At 45.2% G+C, this 22,345-nt stretch overlaps 2 non-coding genes across 2 annotated transcripts; one reads left to right on the top strand and one right to left on the bottom strand.

Annotated features, from left to right (window-relative positions):
• Window positions 1-18,605: 18,605 nt before the first annotated feature.
• On the top strand, window positions 18,606-18,688 carry trnal-cag (transfer RNA leucine (anticodon CAG)). The gene has a single exon. It is a non-coding gene; the product is annotated as a tRNA-Leu (tRNA).
• Window positions 18,689-21,151: 2,463 nt separating this feature from the next.
• On the bottom strand, window positions 21,152-21,224 carry trnav-aac (transfer RNA valine (anticodon AAC)). The gene has a single exon. It is a non-coding gene; the product is annotated as a tRNA-Val (tRNA).
• Window positions 21,225-22,345: the final 1,121 nt, after the last annotated feature.

The raw sequence follows: 22,345 nt of genomic DNA, 5'->3' as shown, positions 1-22,345 counted from the left end.
TTCGAATGACTGCATTGATTCTCTTTCAGAACTATTCAATTGATCGAAGTTGCACAAGTCACGAAAGAAAAATGTTCATTTTAAAGTTATTAAACTCCCAAATGTGGCCTGCCTTGTTTGGACAGGGGTTTGACCCAGACGTCACAGCCTCAACAAAGCATATTCTCAATATCTCCATTGGGAACAGGAGGAGGCCATTTCGCCCCTTGAACCTGTTCCGCCCTTCAATTATATAATGGATGATCAGTACCTCAAATCGATTTGCCCGCCTTTGCTCCCTATCCCTCGATACCCTGACCCAACAAAAATCTATCGATCTCAGTCTTGAAAGCTTCAATTGACCCCCAGCATCCACAGCCTTTTGGGGGTCAGAGTTCCAGACTTCTACTGCCCTTTGTGTAAAAAAGTGCTTCCTGATTTCGAACCTGAATGGCATGGTTCTAATTTTAAGGTTATGTCCCCCTCGTTCTTGATTCCCCAGATGAAACTGATTCTCTCTCTCTATTCTATCGAATCATTTAAACATGTTAAACGCCTCGCTCAGACCGCCCCTCAATCTTCTATACTCGAGGGAATACGAGCCCGGTCTATGCAGCCTGTCCTCATAATTAAACCTTTTTAGCCCCGGTAACATTCTGGTGAATCTGCTCTGCACCCCCTCCAAGGCCAATCTATCCTTCCTGAGGTGCAGTGTCCAAAACTGAACGCAGTTAGTCCAGACGCAGTCTAACCAGATCTTTATATAACTGGAACATAACTTCCACTTCTTTATATTCCAGCCCCCTGAGATAAAGGCTAACACTCCGTTAATTCTCTCTGCTTCTTAACATTTGGAAAATACCCTGACCATAGGTCCAAAGTGGATTACCCCACATTGAACTCCATCTGCCATAGTTTTGCCCACTCACTTAATCTATCAATGTCCCTTTGCAACTTTCCAATCGCATCCACACTACTTAATGCAACACCTAACTTAGTGTCATCAGCAAACTTGGATATACGACTCTCTGTTCCTTCATCAAAGTCATTGATAAATATGGTGACAAGCTGAGACCCTAGTTACAGAACACTGGGGGACACCACTAGTCCCATGCTGCCAATTGGAGTATGTACCCATTATCCCCACTCTCTGTCTCCCATCTCCGAACCAATTCTCTACCCATGTCAATACATTGCCTCAAGTTCCATGCACTTTCATTTTTGTCAACAGTCTCTTGTGTGGAACCTTACCAAATGCCTGCCGGAATTCAATATTAATAATATCAGAGCAAGATAGGAACAGGAGCAGGAGTAGGCCATTCAGCCTCTCGTGCCCGCTCCGCCATTTGAAAAGATCATGGCCGATCTGTTATCTAACTCCATATACCCGCCTTTGGCCCATATCCCTTAATACCTTTGGTTGCCAAAAAGCTATCTATCTCAGATCTAAATTTAGCAATTGATCTCGTATCAATTGCCATTTGCGGAAGAGAGTTCCGAACTTCTTTTTTAAAAAACATATTTACTTTGGCTGTTTTAAACATCATGAAATTATTTGAACTCTTCAGTTAATTGGAAAAAGCCACTAACTGTAAGTTGACCACAAACTACAGGCTTTTTGTCCACTGCTAATTAAAACAAGAGAAAAGAGCAAAGGTAATGTTCATTCGCCTTTGCAAACTGCAACATAAAGGGTGAAGTCGCAAAAAATGCCCGGGCTTTTTGTCCCCTGCTCCAGGAACAGAAGAGAAAATGAGCACAGGGGCAATTTGGACCCTGCAGCAAACACTAACCAGGACAGACAGACAGACCAACACCTTTTAGGGGATCATTGGTTGCACTGTGGATTACTGGGACACTGTGTATGACTGGGGCACTCTCACTGGATGCACTGTGGGATCACGGTGGGGCACTCTGCGATCACTGTTGGATCACTGGGTGCACTGTGGATCACTGGAATACTGTGGATCAATAGGGTACTATCACAGGGTGCACTGTGGGATCACTGGGTCATTCTGCGATCATTGTGGGATCACTGGGTGCTCTGTGGTTCACTGCGACACCATGGATCAATGGGGCACTAACACTGGGTGCACTGTGGGATCACTGGATCACAGTGGGAACACTGTGGGATATTTATTTACCCAGATGGGCCGAAAGTCCCTTGTTTCCCTGCTGTATATTCGATGTAATTCCATGTCGTGTACAAACATATATAATGTTGTTGGAGTAATAAAAGGAATCCTGAAGAGACTTCTTTACCCAGAAGGGCCGAATGGCCTATTTCAGTGCCGTGCTGTAGTCTATGTAATATTTAAATAAAGACATATTATGTTGTATCATACATACAAGAAGTAATTGTTGTAAAAAGGAGGAGCAGTCGGGCCGAGTGGCCTCTGAAATGTGCCGTACATTCGATGTTAAACATATCTCAATATATTATTAGATTATATATTGTATTGTATTTTCTACTCCAGAAGTTGTTGTTGTCAAGTAAGAAATTCAGGGGAACTTCTTTACCCAGATGGGCTGAATGGCGTGTTTCTGTGCCGTGCTGTATTCTATGTAACATATGTATGTAAATATATATATATATATATATATATATATATATAAAGATGTGCACTGATAACCCCCGAATCCGGGCGCGATTAACCTGCACCCGGTCATTGAGATGCAGACAACCCGTGAGATTGGTGCTGCCTGGTGATTTACCTGATTCCTGCGAGCAGTCAGTCCTGGCTGTGCTGTTGAGTGGCTTCTCACCAGCAGGGGGGCCCCGATATTGCGTGAGCGGATAGCACCTCTTAAAGGCAGGCTTCACCTCTTAAAGGCAGCCTGCACCTCGTAAAGTCAAACATTTGATTCAGATACAAACCTCAGGGGTCATTTCTTCTCGTACAGTTTTGATTTTCAGCTTCTTTGAATTAAACAGACCATTGCTTAAAATGACTGGCTCCCAGTCACTGTCTTGAAGGTATTCATCAGTCTATCTTTTTCAAACTGGTGAGTCTGTTTGGAATCTCTGAGAATGTTAATCAAGTCGACAGCTTCCATAGTTTGTGAGAAAAAGACAACAAAGAACCAGGATGTTCGAAAGTTCCGTATAGTATTTGTGAATTATTTAATATTTTCTTTTCCAATAAGGATCTGGTTGAGCTTCGCAGTAAAACTGTTGTCTTACTGCAACTATTTTTTTATTCTCTTTCTGTTTCATCAACTTGTTTGGCAGTTAAAGTCTAAAACAAGGTCCAGTTTAGTGTGAATCTGTCACCCTCTGAAGAGCAGGCACTATTAGGCACTGGATAGAACGAGTGGGCTGAGATAATCTGAAGGGGTTTCACTGTTCATTACCTGGAGCCCTTCAAATGTTACACTGATATCAGGACAAGCGGAAACATTGAGACATTGGGAGTGAAGCCTCACCTAACAGAGGAGCTGCTTTTGAAGCTTAGAAATACAGCTGATTTTAAATCAGCAAAATTTCACTTCATTAAATTAGGCAAAAAGGTAACTATCTTTGAACTGTCTCCACTATCAGAAAAACACAGACATTTTACTGATCAGTGAATAAGGATCTTGTTCAAACTGTACAAAATAAAAATCAATTGTAATCTTTTTTAACTTAACGATCTGATATAAAGCATTCTCCAACCAAACGAATGCACCACGCATTCCCAGGACACTGAGAGATTATGTGAGTGGGCAAAACTGTGGCAAATGGAGTTCAATGTGGGGAAATGTGAGGTCATCCACTTCGGATCTAAGAAAGATAGATCAGAGAGTTTTCTAAATGGTGAGGAGCTCGGAACTGTGGAAGAGCAGAGAGATTTAAGGGTCCAAGTACAGAAATCATTAAAAGCTAGTGGACAGTTACAAAAATAATTAAAAAGGCTAACAGAATGTCGGCCTTTATTTCTCGAGGGCTGGAATATAAAGAGGTGGAAGTTATGTTCCAGCTGCACAGAGCTCTGGTTAGAGCCCATCTGAAGGACCGCCATTCAGTTCTGTGCACTGCACCTCAGGAAGGATATATTGCCCTTGGAAGAGCTGCAGCGCAGATTCAACAGAATGATATCTGGGCTAAAAGGGTTAAATTATGAGGACAGGTTGCATAGACAAGGCGAGTATTCCCCTGAATATAGAAGATTAAGGGGTGATCTAATTGAGGTGTTTGAGATGATTAAAAGAGTTGATAGGGTAGATAGAGAGAAACTACTTCCTCTGGTGGGGAATCCAGAACAAGGGGCATAACCTTAAAATCAGAGCTAGGCCGTTCAGGGTTGATGTCAGGAAGCACTTCTTCACACAAAGGGTAGTGGAAATCTGGAACTCTCCCCACAAAAGTCTGTTGAGCCGTGGGGTCAATACGAAATTTCAAAACGGAGATTGATAGATTTTTGTTAGACAAGGGTATTAAGGATTAAGGAACCAAGGCGGGTCGATGGAGTTCAGAAACAGATCAGCCATGATTGAACTGAATGTCTGAACTGGCTCGAGGAGCTGAAGGGTCTACTCTTGTTTCTATATAACAGGCTCGATGGGCTGAATGGACTCCACCTGTTACTCTGTAACATGCTTGAGGGGCTGAATAGCCTCCATTAGTTCCTGTACAACAGGTTCGAGGGGCTGAATAGCCTCCTCCTGTTCCTACTTAACAGGTTTGAGGGGATAAATGGTGTCCAGTTCTTGTATGACAGGCTCGTGGTGCTGAATGGCATTTAGTTCCCGTACAACGGACTTGAGGGGCTGAATCGACGCCCCCTGTTGCTATCTGACAGGCTTGTGTGATTGATTGGCCTCCAGTTCCCCTGTAAAAGGCTCTAAGGGCTGAATGGCATCCTCCTGTTCCTATGTAACAGGCTTCAGGGGCTGATTGGCCTCCAGTTCCAGTGTAACGGACTCGAGGAGCTGAATGGCCTTCATTTCATTTTATTCGTTCATGGGATGTGGGCGTCGGTGGTAAGGCCAGCATTTATTGCTCATCCCTCATCGCCCTTGAAACGGTGGTGGTGAGCCGCCTTCTTGAACCGCTGCAGTCCGTGTGGTGAAGGTTCTCCCACAATCCTGTTTGGAAGGGAGTTCCAGGATTTTGACCCAGCGACGCTGAAGGAACAGCGATATATTTCCAAGTCGGGATGGTGTGTGACTTCGAGGGGAACGTGCAGATGGTGTTGATCCCATGTGATGGCTGCCCTTGTCCTTCTGGATGGTAGAGGTCCCGAGTTTGGGAGGTGCTATCGAAGAAGCCTTGGCGAGTTGCTGCAGTGCATCCTGTGGATAGTACACACTGTAATGCCGTTGAATGTCAAGGGGAGGTGGTTGGACTCTCTCTTGTTGGAGATGGTCATTGCCTGGCACTTGTCTGGCGCGAATGTTACTTGCCACTTATTAGCCCAAGTCTGGATGTTGTCCAGGTCTTGCTGCATGCGGGCTCAGACTGCTTCATTATGTGAGGGGTTGCGAATGGAACTGAACATTGTGTAATCATCAACGAACATCCCCATTTCTGACCTTATGATGGAGGGAAGGTCATTGATGAAGCAGCTGAAGATGTTTGGTCCGAGGACACTGGCCTGAGGAACTCCTGCAGCAATGTCCTGGGGCTGAGATGATTGGCCTCCAACAAGCATTACCATCTTCCTTTGTGCTCGGTATGCTTCATTTGCCGTATGGCAGGCTCGAAGGTCTGAATGGCCTCCTCCTGTTCCTGTATAACAGGCTCGAAGGTCTGAATGGCTCTTCATGTTCCTATGTAACAGGCTCGAGGGGCTGAATGGCCTCCTCCTGTTCCTGTCGAACAGCCTTGAGGAACTTGCCGCTATTTCGCCTAAGGTGGCTGCCGTAATCGCCGCCATTTTGTCCAATATCGCCACTTTACTTGCCGCCATTATGTTCAAGACGGCTGTGCTACTTGCGACTATTTTGTCCAAGATGGCCACCGTACATGCGGCTATTTTGACCAAGATGGCTGCTGTAATTGCCATCATGCAAATGCACACATAAATATATCAAATATATATATGATATATAGCTTATAAATACAAGTTGTTATTGTGGTGGTCAAAATATATGGACTGCCACTCTGGGGTCACTCTGCGTTGACTGTGTGCAGTCTGGGATTACTGCGTGAAATCTGTGACCCCTGGGTTCACCCTGTGATCACTCTGGGGTGTCCATATGCACTCTGGGATCGTTGCGTGCACTCTGAGATCACGCTGGGGTCACTGCGACATTCAGAGGTCACTGTGGTATCACAGGGGACACTCTGGGATAACTCTGGGTTGACTGGGTGCATTCTGGGATCACTGTCTGCATTCTGGGATCATTCTGTGATGACTGGGTGCTGTGTGAGATACTTGGGTACACTCAGGAATCCCTGGCTTCACTCAGGGATCAGTCTGGGGTGCATGTGTGTCCTCTGGGATCCCTGTGTGCACCCTGGGATCACTCTGGGGTGTCTATAAGCACTCTGGGTTCCCTGTGTGCACTCTGGGATCACTCTGGGGTGTCTATATGCACTCTGGGATCCCTGTGTGCACCCTGGGATAACTCTGGGGTGCCTTTTGCACTCTGGGATCGTTGCGTGCACTCTGATATCACGCTGGGGTCACTGGGACATTCAGAGGTCACTGTGGTATCACAGGGGACACTCTGGGATAAATCTGGGTTGACCGGGTGCATTCTAGGTTCCCTGTCTGCATTCTGGGGTCATTCTGTGGTGACTGTGTGCTGTGTGGGATACTTGCGTGCACTCAGGAGTCCCTGGCTTCACTCTGGGATCAGTCTGGGGTGCATGGCTGTCCTCTGGGATCCCTGTGTGCACTCTGGGATCACTCTGGGGTGAATCGGTGCAGACTGGGGCCAAAGTGGGGTCACTGCGACATTCTGGGGTCAATGTAGTATCACTGGGGACACTCTGCAAGGTACTTGCCGCCATTTTGTCCAAGATGGCTACCATACTTGCCATCATGCTGGCCTTTTAAATACACAGAGATATTATATATATATGAAATATATATATCATAAATACAAGTTGTTGTTGTAGTAGTACTTGTTGTTGTGTTGGTCTAAATATAAAGACTGCCTCTCTGGGATCAATGTGGGCTGACTGGGTGCACTCTGCGATCTCTGTGTGAACTCACAGATCACTCTGGGGTCACTGTGGGCTCACTTGGGACATTCTGCACTGTACATGCCGACGTTTTGTCGAAAACGGCCGACGTACATACCGTCATTTTATCCAAGATACAGGGCATTCTCAAGGGGGAGGGTGAGCAGGCAGAGGTCGTGGTCCACAGTGGGACCAACGACATAGGTAGGAAGGGAGATGAGGTACTGCATCAAGAATTTAGGGAGCTAGGTAGCAGATTAAAGAGCAGGACCTCAAAGGTTGTAATCTCTGGATTACTCCCAGTGCCACGGGCTAGTGAGTATTGAAATAGGAGGATAGAACAGATGAATGCGTGGCTAAAGAGTTGGTGCAGGAGGGAGGGTTTCAGTTTCCTGGATCAATGGGCCTGCTTCTGGGGAAGGTGGGACTTGTACAAGTCGGACGGGTTGCACCTGAACCAGAGCGGGACAAATATCCTTGCGGGGAGGTTTGCTAGCAATGTTGGGGGGGGTTTAAACTAACTTGGCAGAGGGATGGGATACAGAGTGGAGCTACAATAGGGGGTGATGTGCAGCCAAATATAGAGAAAAAAACAAGTCAGCTTGGAAGACAGGGCAAATATGTAAGGGCAAGGCTGGATGGCATCTATTTTAATGCAAGGAGTCTTGCGAATAAGGTGGATGAACTGAAGGTGTTGATAAACACATGGGAGTATGATATTGATGCTGTCACAGAGACATGGTTGAGGGAGGGGCAAGACTGGCAGCTCAATATTCCGGGGTACAGAATCTTCAGGCGAGACAGAGGGGGAGGTATAAGAGGAGGGGGGGTCGCAATATTAATTAAAGAATCAATTACTGCCATAAGGAGGGATGATATATTAGCAGGTTCCTCTAATGAGGCCATATGGGTGGAGCGTAAAAACAAAAAGGGGGCAAGCACTTTGATGGGAGTGTACTATAGGCCCCCAAACAGTCAGGGGGAGATCGAGGAACAGATATGTAGGCAAATCTCAGAAAATTGTGCAAATAATAGGGTAATAATCGTGGGGGATTTCAACTTCCCCAATATTAACTGGGATACTCAGAGTGTAAAAGGCTAAGAGGGTACAAAATTCTGAACGTGCATCCAGGAGAGCTTTTTGAGCCAGCATGCAGAAAGTCCTACAAGAGAGGGGGCGGTACTGGACCTAATTCTCGGGAACGTGGCCGGCCAAGTGGAAGAAGTGCTAGTAGGTGAGCACTTTGGTGACAGTGACCATAATTCGGTGAGATTTAAGGTGATCATGGAAAAGGACAGGGAGGGGCCGGAAATAAAGGTTCAAAATTGGGGGAAGGCCGATTTTCATAGGATAAGGCAGGATCTGGCCAAAATGGACTGGGATCAGCTGCTTGTAGGAAAATCCGCATCGGAGCAATGGGAGTCTTTCAGAAGGGAGATTGAGACCATACAATGGCAACATGTTCCCGTAAAGGTCAAGGGTGGTTCCAAGAACTCCAGGGAACCTTGGATGTCAGGGGATATACGAGAATGGATTAGGAAAAAAAGGAGGGCTTTTGGCAGATACAAAAGGCTAAAGACGGAGGAAGCCCTAGAGGAGTACAAAAAGTGCAGGGGGATACTTAAAAAAGAAATTAGGAGATCAAGGAGGGGCCATGAAATTACACTGGCGAGCAAAATAAAGGAAAATCCTAGGATGTTTTATAAGTATATTAAGGGTAAGAGGATGACTAGGGAAAAAATAGGGCCCATTAGGGACAAAAATGGCAATCTGTGTGTGGAGCCGGCAGATGTAGGAGGGGTTCTAAATGAATTTTTTGCATCTGTTTTCACCATGGAGAAGGACGACGTAGACATAGAAATACGGCAGGGGGACTGTGATATACTCGAACATATTAACATCGAGCGGGAGGAGGTATTGGCGGTTTTAGCAGGCCTAAAAATGGATAAATCCCCAGGCCCGGACGAAATGTATCCCAGGCTACTGTGTGAGACAAAGGAGGAGATTGCGGGTGCTCTGACACATATATTCAGAACCTCTCTGGCCACAGGGGATGTGCCAGAGGACTGGAGAACCGCTAATGTAATACCATTATTCAAGAAGGGGAGTAGGGAAAAACCAGGCCAGTGAGCCGAACATCAGTGGTAGGAAAATTATTGGAAAAAATTCTGAAGGACAAAATTAGTCTCTACTTGGAGAAGCAAGGATTAATCAGGGATAGTCAACATGGCTTTGTCAAGGGAAGATCATGTCTGACTAATTTGATTGAATATTTTGAGGGGGTGACTAGACGTGTGGATGAGGGTAACGCAGTGGATGTGGCATACATGGATTTCAGTAAGGCCTTCGATAAAGTCCCCCACAGGAGACTGGTCAAGAAGGTACGAGCCCATGGAATCCAGGGTGCCTTGGCACTTTGGATACAAAACTGGCTTAGTGGCAGAAGGCAGAGGGTGATGGTCGAAGGTTGTTTTTGTGACTGGAAGCCTGTGGCCAGTGGGGTACCACAGGGATTGGTGCTGGGTCCCTTGCTGTTTGTGGTCTACATTAATGACTTGGATATGAATGTAAAAGGTATGATCAGTAAGTTCGCTGATGATACAAAGATTGGTAGGGTGGTAAATAGTGAGGAGGATAACCTCAATCTGCAGGACGATATAGATGGGTTGGTCAGATGGGCGGAACAGTGGCAAATGGAATTTAACCCGGAAAAGTGCGAGGTGATGCACTTTGGAGGGACTAACAAGGCAAGGGAATACACAATGAATGGGAGGACCCTAGGCAAGACAGAGGGTCAGAGGGATCTTGGTGTGCAAGTTCACAGATCCCTGAAGGCGGCGGAACAGGTAGATAAGGTGGTAAAGAAGGCATATGGGATACTTGCCTTTATTAGCCGAGGCATAGAATATAAGAGCAAGGAGGTTATGATGGAGCTGTATAGAACACTGGTTAGGCCACAGCTGGAGTACTGTGTGCAGTTCTGGTCGCCACACTACAGGAAGGATGTGATCGCTTTGGAGAGGGTGCAGAGGAGATTCACCAGGATGTTACCAGGGCTGGAGCGCTTCAGCTATGAAGAGAGACTGGGAAGATTGGGTTTGTTTTCCTTGGAGCAGAGGAGGCTGAGGGGGGACATGATTGAGGTGTACAAAATTATGAGGGGCACAGATAGGATGGATACTAAGGAGCTTTTTCCCTTCGTTGAGGGTTCTATAACAAGGGGGCATAGATTCAAGGTAAAAGGCGGGAGGTTTAGAGGGGATTTGAGAAAGAACTTTTTCACCCAGAGGGTGGTTGGAGTCTGGAACTCACTGCCTGAAAGGGTTGTGGAGGCAGGAACCCTCACAACATTCAAGAAGCATTTGGATGAGCACTTGAAATGCCATAGCATACAAGGCTACGGACCAAATGCTGGAATATGGGATTAGAGTAGACAGGGCTGATGGCCGGCGCGGACCCGATGGGCCGAAGGGCCTCTATCCATGCTGTATGACTCTATGACTCTATGACTCTCAGATAGCCGCCTGACTTGCTGCCATTTTGTCCAAGATGGCCACCGTATTTGCCGCCATTTTTTCCAAGATGGCTGCCGTTCTTGCCGCCATTTTGTCGAAGATGGCCGCCGTACTTGCCGCCATTTTGTTCAAGGTGGCTGTCGTTCTTGCCTCCATGCTGGCCATGAGTAAATACACCAATATATATATGGTATATATAATTTAAATACAAGTTGTTGTTGTTCTAGTAATCGTTGTTGTGGCAGTCTAAATATAAAGACAGCCACTCTGGGATCACTCTGCAATGAGTGGGTTCAGTCTGGGATCACTGGGCGCGCTCTGTGATCATTCTGTGTTGACTAAGTGCACTCTGGAATGGCTGGGATGCGATCTGGGACCACTCAGGGGTGACTGCGTGCACCCTGGGATACCTGGGTGCATTCTGGGATCAATCTGGGTTAACTGGGTGTACGCTGGGATCACTGCGTGCAATCGAGGATCAATCTGGTATAATTGGGTGCACTCTGGGTTCCCTTCGTGCAATCTGGGATCACTCTGGTGTGATTAGATGCATTCTAAGTTCCCTATGTGAACTCTGGAATCATTCAGGAGTGACTGGGTGCAGTCTCGGGTATCTGTGGGATCACTGGGACATTCTGGGGCAACCGTGGCATCACTGAGGACAACCTGCGAATTGCCGTACTTGCCGACATTTTGTCCAAGTTGCCGCCATGCTGGCCGTGTGTAAATACCTATATGTAGAATAAAATATATTATAAATACAAGTTGTTGTTATAGTAGTAATCGTTGTGGTGCTGGTCTAAATGTAAAGACTCCCACTGTGGGATCACTCTGGGGTGACTGGGTGTTATCTAGGATGCCTGGGTGCACCCTGTGACAACTCTGGGGTGACTGGGTGCAATATGTGATCCCTGGGTGCACTCCGGGATCACTGGGTGCAATCTGGGTTCAAAGTGGGGGTTACTGGTACATTCTGGGGTCACTGTGTAATCACTGGGGACACTCTGCGCGGTATTTACCGCCATTTCAACCAAGATGGCTGCCGTACTTGCGGCAATTTTGTCCAAGATGGCCACCATAACAATAAAATTGTTGTTGTAGTTGTTGTGGTGGTGGTCTAAATATAAAGACTGCAACTCTGGGATCACTCTGGGTTGACCGATGCCTCCCCCAGAGGGAACAGCCGAGGCCTCCTCCACAGGCTGCACCCAAACAGGGCCCACGAGAGTTTTGTCTGTTTATTGCCCTGGGGTTTAATTTCCTCTCTGGGCCCTGGTTTTGAGGCCTCGGTTTAACATGTTCCTGTTCGATTTTGACCGTTGTGATTTAACCAGGTTAAAGCCTGGGGTTAAAGTAGCCCAGCCTGCAATGTTATACAAACACGTTAACCCAGTGTGAGACAAACAGGGGCCGAGAGGAGATTAACGTCAGAAACGTGAACCACTGTACCGGCTTCGAGGGTTTGTTATAATTTCAATATGATGCTTGTGTTTTGGGGAGATGGGACAACTTTGAGGGGTCAGAGCGGCCATTTGAGGGGTTTTGATGGAGTAAATAAGGAGAAACTGTTCCCAGTGGCAGGAGGGTCGGTAACCAAAGGACACAGATTAAAAATAATTAACCAAAGAGTCAGAGGTGACATGAGGAAGGATTATTTTTTATGCAGCGAGTGGTTATGTCTACAATTTACTGCCTGAAAGGGAGGTGGAAGCAGATTCAATAGTAAATATCAAAAGGGAATTGGATAAATATTCGAAAAGTAAAACGTTATTGGGTTTAGGGAACGATCAGGGGAGTGGGACGAACTGGATAGCTCTGTAAAAGAGCCGGCACAGGCACGATGGGCCGAATGGCCTGCTTCTGGGATGCATCATTCTGTGATATTGCAATTGGTACAAGGCGGCCATTTTGCGTTGCATGTCGGGAGGCCATTTTGTGGAGTCCCAGCTGAGATCTTTCACTCACAGTCCGTCTCACCATTTTGTGTAAATTGCATATCTTGGGATTGCTACACATGGACACCCAGGAGCGAGTTTACTGCAATGACAGACAAGAGTGGTTGGGTTTCTCAGGCCCGGCTCGCTCAGTCGGTAGAGCATAACACCCTTAATCTCAGAATCGTGGATTCGAGCTTTTAAACTTTTAATGTTGCTTTCAGGGGCGAACCCCAGCTCTGACTCCACCCCCGACCTCCCGTGCAGTGTCACCGCGCCCGTTGTGGCCGCGCCCGGGCTGATTTCTCTCTCTCTCACCCGGGACCGCTGAGTCTGCTGTACAGTGATCACCAACTCACCCAGTTTGTAAATTTAAACCGGAACAGGTGTCTCGCAAAGGGCAAGAGAAATAGGGAAGGCTGCAACCTCTGACAAAATCTCATTCCCATTAGAGATTTGTGTATCTGAACCCCTCACACTTTCTGCAACTTTTACAAGTTTTGACATTCACTGCACAGGACGCAGCACCAAGAGGCTCGTCTCTTACACTCACAGTGATGCGTAGGGCCGTTTTCACTCGTAAAACAGCTATTGTCATATTGTGATATTGTCTTAGACTCCCTCACCAGCGGAAAGGGTTTGTCGATCTACCTTTCAAAATCATAAAAAGACTTCTATATTCCAGGGGATACAAGTACGTAACCGCTCCTCATAATTTAACCCTTCGAGCTCTGCTAACATTCTGGTAAATCTGAGCTGCGCTCCTTCCAAGGCCAATGTACCCTTTTAGAGTTAAAGGGAATAAAACTTGAAATGAGCGTCACTGAGGATCAGTTTTCTCTCACTCAAAGTTATCTGTTTCGTGAAGTAAAAGATGCAGCTTTTCAAGAATAAGGGAGCAGCCACTGTCCCCCTTTTTGGCAGGAGAAAGAAAACTCCTCCCTGGATGTTTATGGAGAGCAAGTTTCAACATAATGTTTACGCTCGAGAACCTTTCGCTTGAAAGCAAACGCAATAACCGCTACACTACGGAAACCGCTACTTTCTCATTAAAAACAATGGGGAACTGACTTAGTCTCCTGTCTCTGTTCTGATTTGGAATGTGTTGCTTCTCCGTCCAGCAACACTTAATATGTTACAACACAGAAGGAGATCATTCGGCCCATCGTGCCTGTGCTAGCTCTGTAAAAAAGCTATCCAAGTAGTCTCACCACGCATAAGCTCTTTCCTCATAAGCCCTGCAATTTTTTTCCTTTTCAAGTATTTATCCAATCCCCTTTTGAAAGTTACTATTGAAACTGCTTCCACCGGCCTTTTAGGCAGCGCATTCCAGATCATAACAACTCGCTGTGTAAATTATGTTCCCTCATGTCGCCTCTGGCTCTTTTGCCAATTACCTTAAATCTGTGTCCTCTGGTTACCGACCCTTCTGCCACTGAAAACAGTTTCTCCTTATTTGCTCGATCAAAACCTTTCATAATTTTGAACAACTCTATCAAATCTGAAGTCCCTCATCCCTGTTACCATTCCAGTAAATCTCCTCTGCACCCTCTCCAAGGCCTTGATATATTTCCTAAAGTGCGGTGCGCAGAATGGAAGACAATACTTCAGCTGCAGCCAAACCAGTGTTTTATAAACGTTTAGCATAAATTTGCTGCTTTCGTATTCTATGCCTCCATTAATAAAATCCATTTCACCAGGCTGTCTATGTCCTCCTGAAGTCTGATAGTATTCACCACATTGTTTACTGCATTCCCGAGTTTCGTGCCATCTGCAAACTTTGAAATTATACCCTGTATACCCAAGTCCAGGTCATTAGTGTGTGTATCAAAAATGAAAACTTTTTGCTGTGTGACTTGTATGATTTTAAGCCTAGTTCATGTAACATCGTCTCATAATTTAACACATTGCACCCTGGTAACAATCTGGTGAATCTGTGCTGCACTCCTTCCAAGGCCAATATATCCTTTCAGATTCAAAGGGTATAAACTTGAAATAAGCGTCACTGTGGATCAGTTTTCGCTCACTCAAAGTTATCTGTTGAGTGAAATAAAAGAAAGCGCTTTTAAAGAATAAGGAAGCAGCCACTATCGCCCCTTTTGATAAGCCTATTTTGTGGCACTTTATCAAACGCCTTTGAAAGGCCATATACACAACATCAACCACATTGCCCTCATCAGCCCTCTCTGTTAACTCATCACAAAACTCAATCACGATTTGCCTTTAACAAATCCACAGTGGCTTTCTATTATCAATCCACACTTGTCCAAATAACTGTTAATTTTGTCCCAGATTATCATTTCTAAAAGCTTCCCACCACCGTGGTTAAACTGCAGCGTTTATCCTTACACCCTTTTTTGAACATCTGCAATCCTCCAGTTCTCTGGCACCAAACCCTGTATCTAAGGAGGATTGAAAGATTATGGCCAGGACCTCTGCAATTTACACCCTTACTGCCCTCAGCAACCTAGGATGCATCCCATTCGAACCAGGTGACTTTAAGTACAGCCAACCTTTCTACTATCTCCTCTTTATCAATTTTCACCCCATCCAGTATCTCAGCAACCTCCCCATTTGCTGTGATTTAGGCAGCATTTTCTTCCTCGGTAAAGACAGATGCAAAATACTCATTTAGTACCTCAGCCATGCCCTATGCCTTCATGCACAGATATCCTTTTTGGCCCCTAATCGGACCACCCCTCCTATTACTACTCGTTTAAGATATAAAAGCCTATAAAAGACTTTTAATGACTTGATGAAGTGATCGAGTTTAATGTATCCAAGTTTGCTGATGATACAAAGCTCGGTGTGAAAGTAAGCTGTGAGGAAGACACAAAGAGTCTGTAAAGGGATATAGACAGGTTAAGTTTGTGGGCAAGAAGGTGGCAGATAGATTATAATGTGGGGAAATGTGAGGTTATTAACTTTGGTAGGAAGAACAGAAAAACTGAATATTTTTGAAATGATGAGAAACTATTAAATGTTGATGTCGAGAGAAACTTGGGTGTCCTGGACACCTGAACTCCAGCTTGTGCTAACCTAGTATAAGCATCTTAAACCTGATGACAGAGAAAGGCTAAATAAACACTCAGACATTAAACAATCCTTGGTGGTTTCTGAGAGTCAGCAAAGTGGGATGGTTTACGACCATGAGTTAAGATCAGTGGTGCTTACGTGCAGAACAATGCAGCTGAATCGTACAAAGATAGGACATGGTCCCTTCTCAAATGTTAGAGCTCTCAATAGGGGAGAGTCAGAAGTCGATTGCCACAGGCAGTCCGCAAAGGTCAGGTCTGATATACCTGGATTCGCAGACAGGTCAGGTTGTGTTGATTACTTGTTATTAATGTAATCTGTAGACAGTTGTATTATAATAATAATACTGTTGAATGTAATGTTGGAGACAGCTGTAGTGAAAATCTGTTGTAAGTCAATCTATTAAACTAGCTATTTTGTAACCACTCGGGCTAAAATCAAGCGGAAATTATTGTTGATGGATTAACAACCCATAGTTGCGACAGTAAAGGGAGAAATCCGCTTACAAACATTCACTTGACATATAAACATCACACCCATAGTTTATATTTTCACACGTTCTTTTTTGCAGTTCTAACCAAAGTCCAAACATCGAAAGTCCACGTGTTTTTCAGAAGTTTCCCGTCCTGTTATGTATTTTGAGCAGTTTCCAACATCTTTTTCCTGTGATGTGATAATTCTGGGTGCAGGATGAATGTAATTGGATTTGCTGCAGTCCGCTGACAGCAGGCGATGGAAGCGAGCGCCATGCTGCCGCTGACAGGTGAAGGCTCCATCTGATTCTGCCTGACATCCGGTGGGAGTGGGCGGGGATTTGTAAGCCAATGCATTCCACCAAGAGAGGAGAAATAAAGCGGTTGTTGATAAACATTGATATAAACAAGCACACCTTTGAGCACCCAGGCCTCGTGGCGCAACGGTATCGCTTCTGACTTCAAATCAGAAGGTTATGTGTTCAAATCACGTCGGGGTCACAGCTCTTTTCCCTTAGAGGTGGTTTGTATAATTCCGCAAATAATCTTTTCTTTGCGTCTTCACAATGAACAGAACCCTGCTCGAAAGTCTGCCTCTGGTTCCCCCGTGTCAGGGAGGGAAGCACCTGATGCCCTCATTTATTTAATGTAATAAACAGAAGACAAACACACGTCTTCGTTCAGAAACCACCCTGCAGGTGGACACATAGTGAGATAAACACAGGGCAGAGATGCAGACAGTATCCGGAAACATCGGGAAATAGACAAGAGAAATAGATTGAGCGCTTTGTTATCAGAAAATTGTCTGAACCTCCACGGTCAATGAAAGGGCTTTTGTTGGTCGGTTTCCCATTGCACCTTAGAATTCAGGAGAACTTGGTAGATGGTTGATTAGGTTCTCTTGTCCCCCACCAGCGGAAAATGTTTTTCGATCCCACCCGACTAACTCCTTTCAAAAGCCACTCTGTCCAAAGCCAATATATCCTTCCAGATTAAAGGGAATAAAACTTGAAATGAGCGTCAATGTGAATCAGTTTTCTCTCACTCAAAGTTATCTGTTTCATTAAGTAAAATATGCAGCTTACAAAGAATAAGGGAACAGCCACTGTCTCCCTTTTTGGCAGGAGAAGAAAATCGATCAGGATGCTTATGGAGACCAAGATCCAACATAAAGTTTCCACCCACGAACGAACTGAGGAACTTTTGCGCATCAAGCAAACGTGATAACCGCTGCATTACGCAAACCAATAGAATTTTGCATAACACAATGGGCAACTGAATGGTGTCCCCTCTCTGCTCGTACTTGGAATATGTTGTTTCGAGTACAGCAAGAGATACACACAGTGGCTGCTCCCCCTTTTCATTAAAAACTCTCAGGGTAGTGGGTTTGAGACCCACGTTGGGCGAGTACTGTTTTAAACTTCTATGCTGCTTCCACCGGTAAGCCCCAACTCTGACACTTCCCCCCGTCCTCTCCGTCACACCGCTCACGATGGGGCCGCGCCCGGGCTGAATCGCTCCAATTAGGTTTCCGCCCTTGTCGCAGCATGAAATGGTCCTTATCAAAGTCACAAATGTTACCCTATGTGACCACCACCATGATAAACTATCCCTCCTCATCCTTCTCAAATACAATATCTCACCGTGCTCTTATGCTGTTAGACTAGTTTCCTCTCTCTGCTCTTATTTGGAATGTGTTGCTTTTCTGTCTGACAACACTTAGTATCATCGTATTATGTTAGTCCACAAGAGGAGATCATTCGGCCCATCGTGCCTGTGCCGGGTCAAACAAACGTATTCGTTCAAAATTCGTTCAGAGATAGATTGAGTGCTTTGTTATCAGAAAATTGCCTGAACCCCGACAGTCTACAGCTTTCCTCCTCGCTATCAACCACACGGCCTATTTTTGTGTCAACCGCAAATTTGTTAATCATGCCCCCTATTTCAAGTCCAAATCGTTAATGTATACCACAAAAAGCAAAGGACCAAGTACCGAGCGCTGCGGCACCCCACTGGAATCAGCCTTCCAGCCGCAAAAACACCCGTCGACCATTACCCTTTGCTTCCTGCCACTGAGCCAATTTTGGATCCAACAAGCCACATTCCCTTGGATCCCATGGGCCTTTACTTTTTTGACCAATCTGCCATGTGGGAAATTTTCAAAAGCCTTGCTAAAATCCATGTAGACTACATCAATTGCGCGACCCTCATCAATCCTCCTTGTCACCTCCTCGAAAAATTCAATCAGGTTCGTCAGACACGACCTCCCCTGAACAAATCCATGCTGACTGTCCTTGATAAGTCCGTGCCTTTCGAAGAGACAGTTTATCCTGTCCCTCATTTGAAATGGAGTTTTTCTCCTGCTTGCTGCAATAACAGATAAGGCGGTTATCAGTACTTAGGCCCGGTTAGCTCAGTCAGTAGAACATAAGACACTTAATCTCAGGATCGTGGGTGCGAGCCCAACGTTGAGCGAGGAACATTTTAAACTTTTATGCTGCTTTCACTGGCCAACAGTGCAGAAATAATGCAGAATAAAGCATGCTGTTGGTAGTCAGAATGGCCGAGCGGCCTAAGGCGCTGCGTTCAGGTCGCAGTTTTTTCTGGAGGCGTGGGTTTGAATCCCACTTCTGACAGTGCTGATTTTTACCAAGACGTGGAAATATTTTATTTGTGGATTGGGCTGCAGCTGATTTTTCTGCCAAGTTGATTTACTCCTCCCACAAAAGCAACTGGCTTTGGAATGGATATGTGACTTGAGAAGTATTGAATGGTGAAATGTTTGACATATTAATGACCTGGAGAAAGAAATAGAACAGCAGTGGGAAGCAATAAAAACGCTGATCAATAGAGTCCAGGAGAAACATATCCCACGACAAAGCAAGAAAAAACTAGCCAGAAATGACACACCAGGGTTGAATCAAGAAATAAGGACAAAATTGAAACGAAAGAAAAAGGCCCACACTAGACAATAAAGTAGAGAGGGGAATGTGAAAAGACTGGGAAAGAAGTCTAACGAACTATTAGAAGGACAAAAAGGAATATCAAAAAAAGCAAAGTATTCTGGACACATCAACAGCCAAAGAAAATTTAGGATTGGAATAGGGCCACTAAGGGATACACACGACAAACTCACAGGCAATGACAGCGAAATGGCAGAAATATGAAATAATCACTTTTCTTCAGTATTTACCAGGGAGACTAATATTGTGGGCATGACAGGAGAAGAAGAGATCAAAAAAAGTATAAAGACATTAAAGATCGAAAGGCGGGAGATAATTGATCAACTAATCAAACTTAGAGAGGAAATTTCCTGTCAGGAGCCCAGCCAGAGTTTCAAACCGCTCAGCCACGCTAATTTCCGTATTACTGTTCAGGAGCTCATTTCACAGGGACACGATTACTGCGCTCCATTTAGAGAGGCTCAGTGACAGGTTGAAATTGATCTATTAATAGAATTATAGAATAGGACAGCGCCATTCGAATGCCATTCGGCCCATCGTGTCTGTGCCAGCTCTCTGAAAGTGCTGTCCAGTTAGTCCCACTCGCCTGCTGTTTCCCCATAGCCCTGAAAAAGTTTCCATCCAAGCGTTTATCCAATTCCCTTTTGAAAACTGTGAGTTAAGAAAAACAATATTGAAAGGGATGCTGGGGCCTCTGCAGCGTCGATGAAGAGTGTGTGATGATTGAAGTTATCAAGATGGTTGCTTTGCACATGGTATGATGTGCAATCATCCTGAAATATCTTCAATATCGAAAAGAAATTGAATTGCAAACCTGATGGACAAACACTGGAAAACAAGTCACGAGTGAACGCAAATCATCTGGGACTCGTTTTCAGCCTCACGGCACTTTAAGTAAAGTAAAATAACTTTGCATTGAAAAGATTTGGAACTTGCATCTGTGCCTTTATCTGTTCCATGTCTTAAAGTTGCTGGTGTCTGATGATGGACACGCCTCTGCTCCCTCTATTGAACAAGAAAGGAGATGTTTGACGATGACGGGACCTGTTGGTTATGAGCTCATCCTTTACATTGAGTGGGTTCGCGTCTTTTAAACGGTATCAGCTTTAGCCCAGCGGTGAACTTCACAGCAAACAAGTTCATCACCGTCTCACCGTGGGCGCTGACTGCCATGTTTATTGTTATTTCTTTCAGACCTGAATAAATCGTAACCGTGATTTAAAATTTGCACTCAGTGATTTTTAGATAGTCGCCTTTAAATGTTTCAAAGGTGACTCCTAATTTATGATGGTCCGGCCATTTCACCAGCCGTGTTGAAAACAAAACATGTCTCTGCTTTTCGCGTCTTTTTTCGAAAGGCAAAAAATATATTTCCCGTGACCTCTGAAGGATGGGCAAGTACATTTCAGAAAGCAGAAACAAGTTCACCTAACTTAAATCGTCTGACCACGTTAAAGGCGATATATATATATATATATATATATATGTATATGTATATATATGTATATATATATATATATATATATATATATATATATATATGCAAGTAGTTGCTGCCTGTTTCTGTGGTTCTCTTTCTTCTGTGTGTCCATCTGCAGGGCGATTTTGAATCAATACCAGTATTCGTGTCAGTTTGTTGCATGAAATAAATGAGGGTATCAGGCGCTCCCCTCCCTGCCACTGGGTCGGTACTGAGTCAGGGTTTCGACCAAACATCTGTTTTTTTGGTGAAAAAGCAATTAAAACCTTCATTCTGGAATTATCCAGTCTCATGTGAGCGGTGAAAGAAACAGTGAACCCGATGTGATGTGAACACGCAGCCTTTTGATCTGGAGTCAGACCTTTGCGCCACGTACTCTGAAGACAGGATCCTGGATGTTATTATATATATGAATGTTTCTCAAACACCGTTTCATATATTGGGTGAAAAGAGAGGGCTTATCAAATCTCCGCCAGATCCCACCGGCTGTGAGACAGTATTGGAAGCAGCCTTCACCCCCATATCGCGCTGGCTTTCATCGCCTGCTCTCAGCGGACTGCATGAACAGGGCTGGGAGATATGGACTTTGTTCACATCATTCAGCAATGTGAATCGTTAAATATTTAATCATTTTTAATGGGGACAAGGTTTCAAAATGCTTCCGCCCGGTTTCGAACCAGGGAATTTTCGCGTGTTAGGCGAACGTGATAACCACTACACTACGGAAACCTGATGTCTCAGTGGCCGCGTTAGGGATATAACCCCTCAGCCAAACAAATTTCCGTGTTACTGTTCAGGTGCTAATTTCCCAGGGACACATTTACTGCGCTGTATTTCGGAAGGCTGCAGAGAAGGACAGGTGGCGATGGTCAGGCAGGGAATCCCAGAGCATCGCGCCCACACAAACATTTCACTGTTTTTTTCATGTTATTGATATCCACCGCACTGTAAATTATGACGAATCAGGCATGCTCAGATCACATTGTTCACAGAGTGTTTTCTTGCAGCCGAATCACACATTAGAAAACTTGAAAAGAGATTAAAGCTATTTAAAGAGCTCCCAGTTATTGCAGATCAGGAATTGAAACGTGGCACCGGCTTCAGTGCTATCAGAATCAGGCAATGAATCCGAAAGTGGGAAGAAAAAGGTGTTAACTTCGTCTTTGGGTGGGCTCGAACCACCAACTTTTCAGTTAACAGCCGAATGCACTAATCGATTGCGCCACAGAGACCATCTGCTTTTTTTTGTGCAAGATAAACTAAAGCAGCGTGTCACCTGGCCAAAGTTACATGTTGGAGCCACAGAAATGCAATTGACCAATATCAGTGGTACTTTTCCAGAAATAAAGGATGGGACATTGTTTGTGGAAATATGGAAACGGTCTGGTCTCGCTCACAGCATCGATTTCACCGCCAACCAGCTCTCCTGCAACCGGCGCGCCCACGGTGCTATGTCTGTTACTAAGTAGCACCGTGGGTGAACCTTCGCCACACTGGTTCAAGGAGTCGGCTCACCACCACCTTCTCAAGGGCAATTCGGGATGGGCAATAAATGGGCAATAAATGCTGGCCTCGCCAGCGACGCCCACATCCCATGATCTGCAGTAACTGGGCGCCCTTTCAATGGCTCCGACCTCTCAATTTCACCCACAACATCAGAGTACCTGTTCCAGGGGGACATGCCGACTCAGCTGCGTCTTGGCCGCCTGTCTGGTCAGTCCTTTATTCGCCTCCAATTCCGTTTCCCAAAGCGTATCTACAGATTCACAATTGTCATGTCGGTTCCCTTTGATTTGTCCAGCTCCCGACTGGCAATAATTTACAAACCTGGGTGCAACCCTCCACCTTGC

The sequence above is a fragment of the Heptranchias perlo genome, unplaced genomic scaffold, assembly GCF_035084215.1.
Source record: "Heptranchias perlo isolate sHepPer1 unplaced genomic scaffold, sHepPer1.hap1 HAP1_SCAFFOLD_50, whole genome shotgun sequence".
Taxonomy (NCBI): Eukaryota; Metazoa; Chordata; class Chondrichthyes; order Hexanchiformes; family Hexanchidae; genus Heptranchias; species Heptranchias perlo.
Note: the sequence above shows the minus strand (reverse complement) of the source record. Positions and strands in the feature narration are given on the sequence as shown.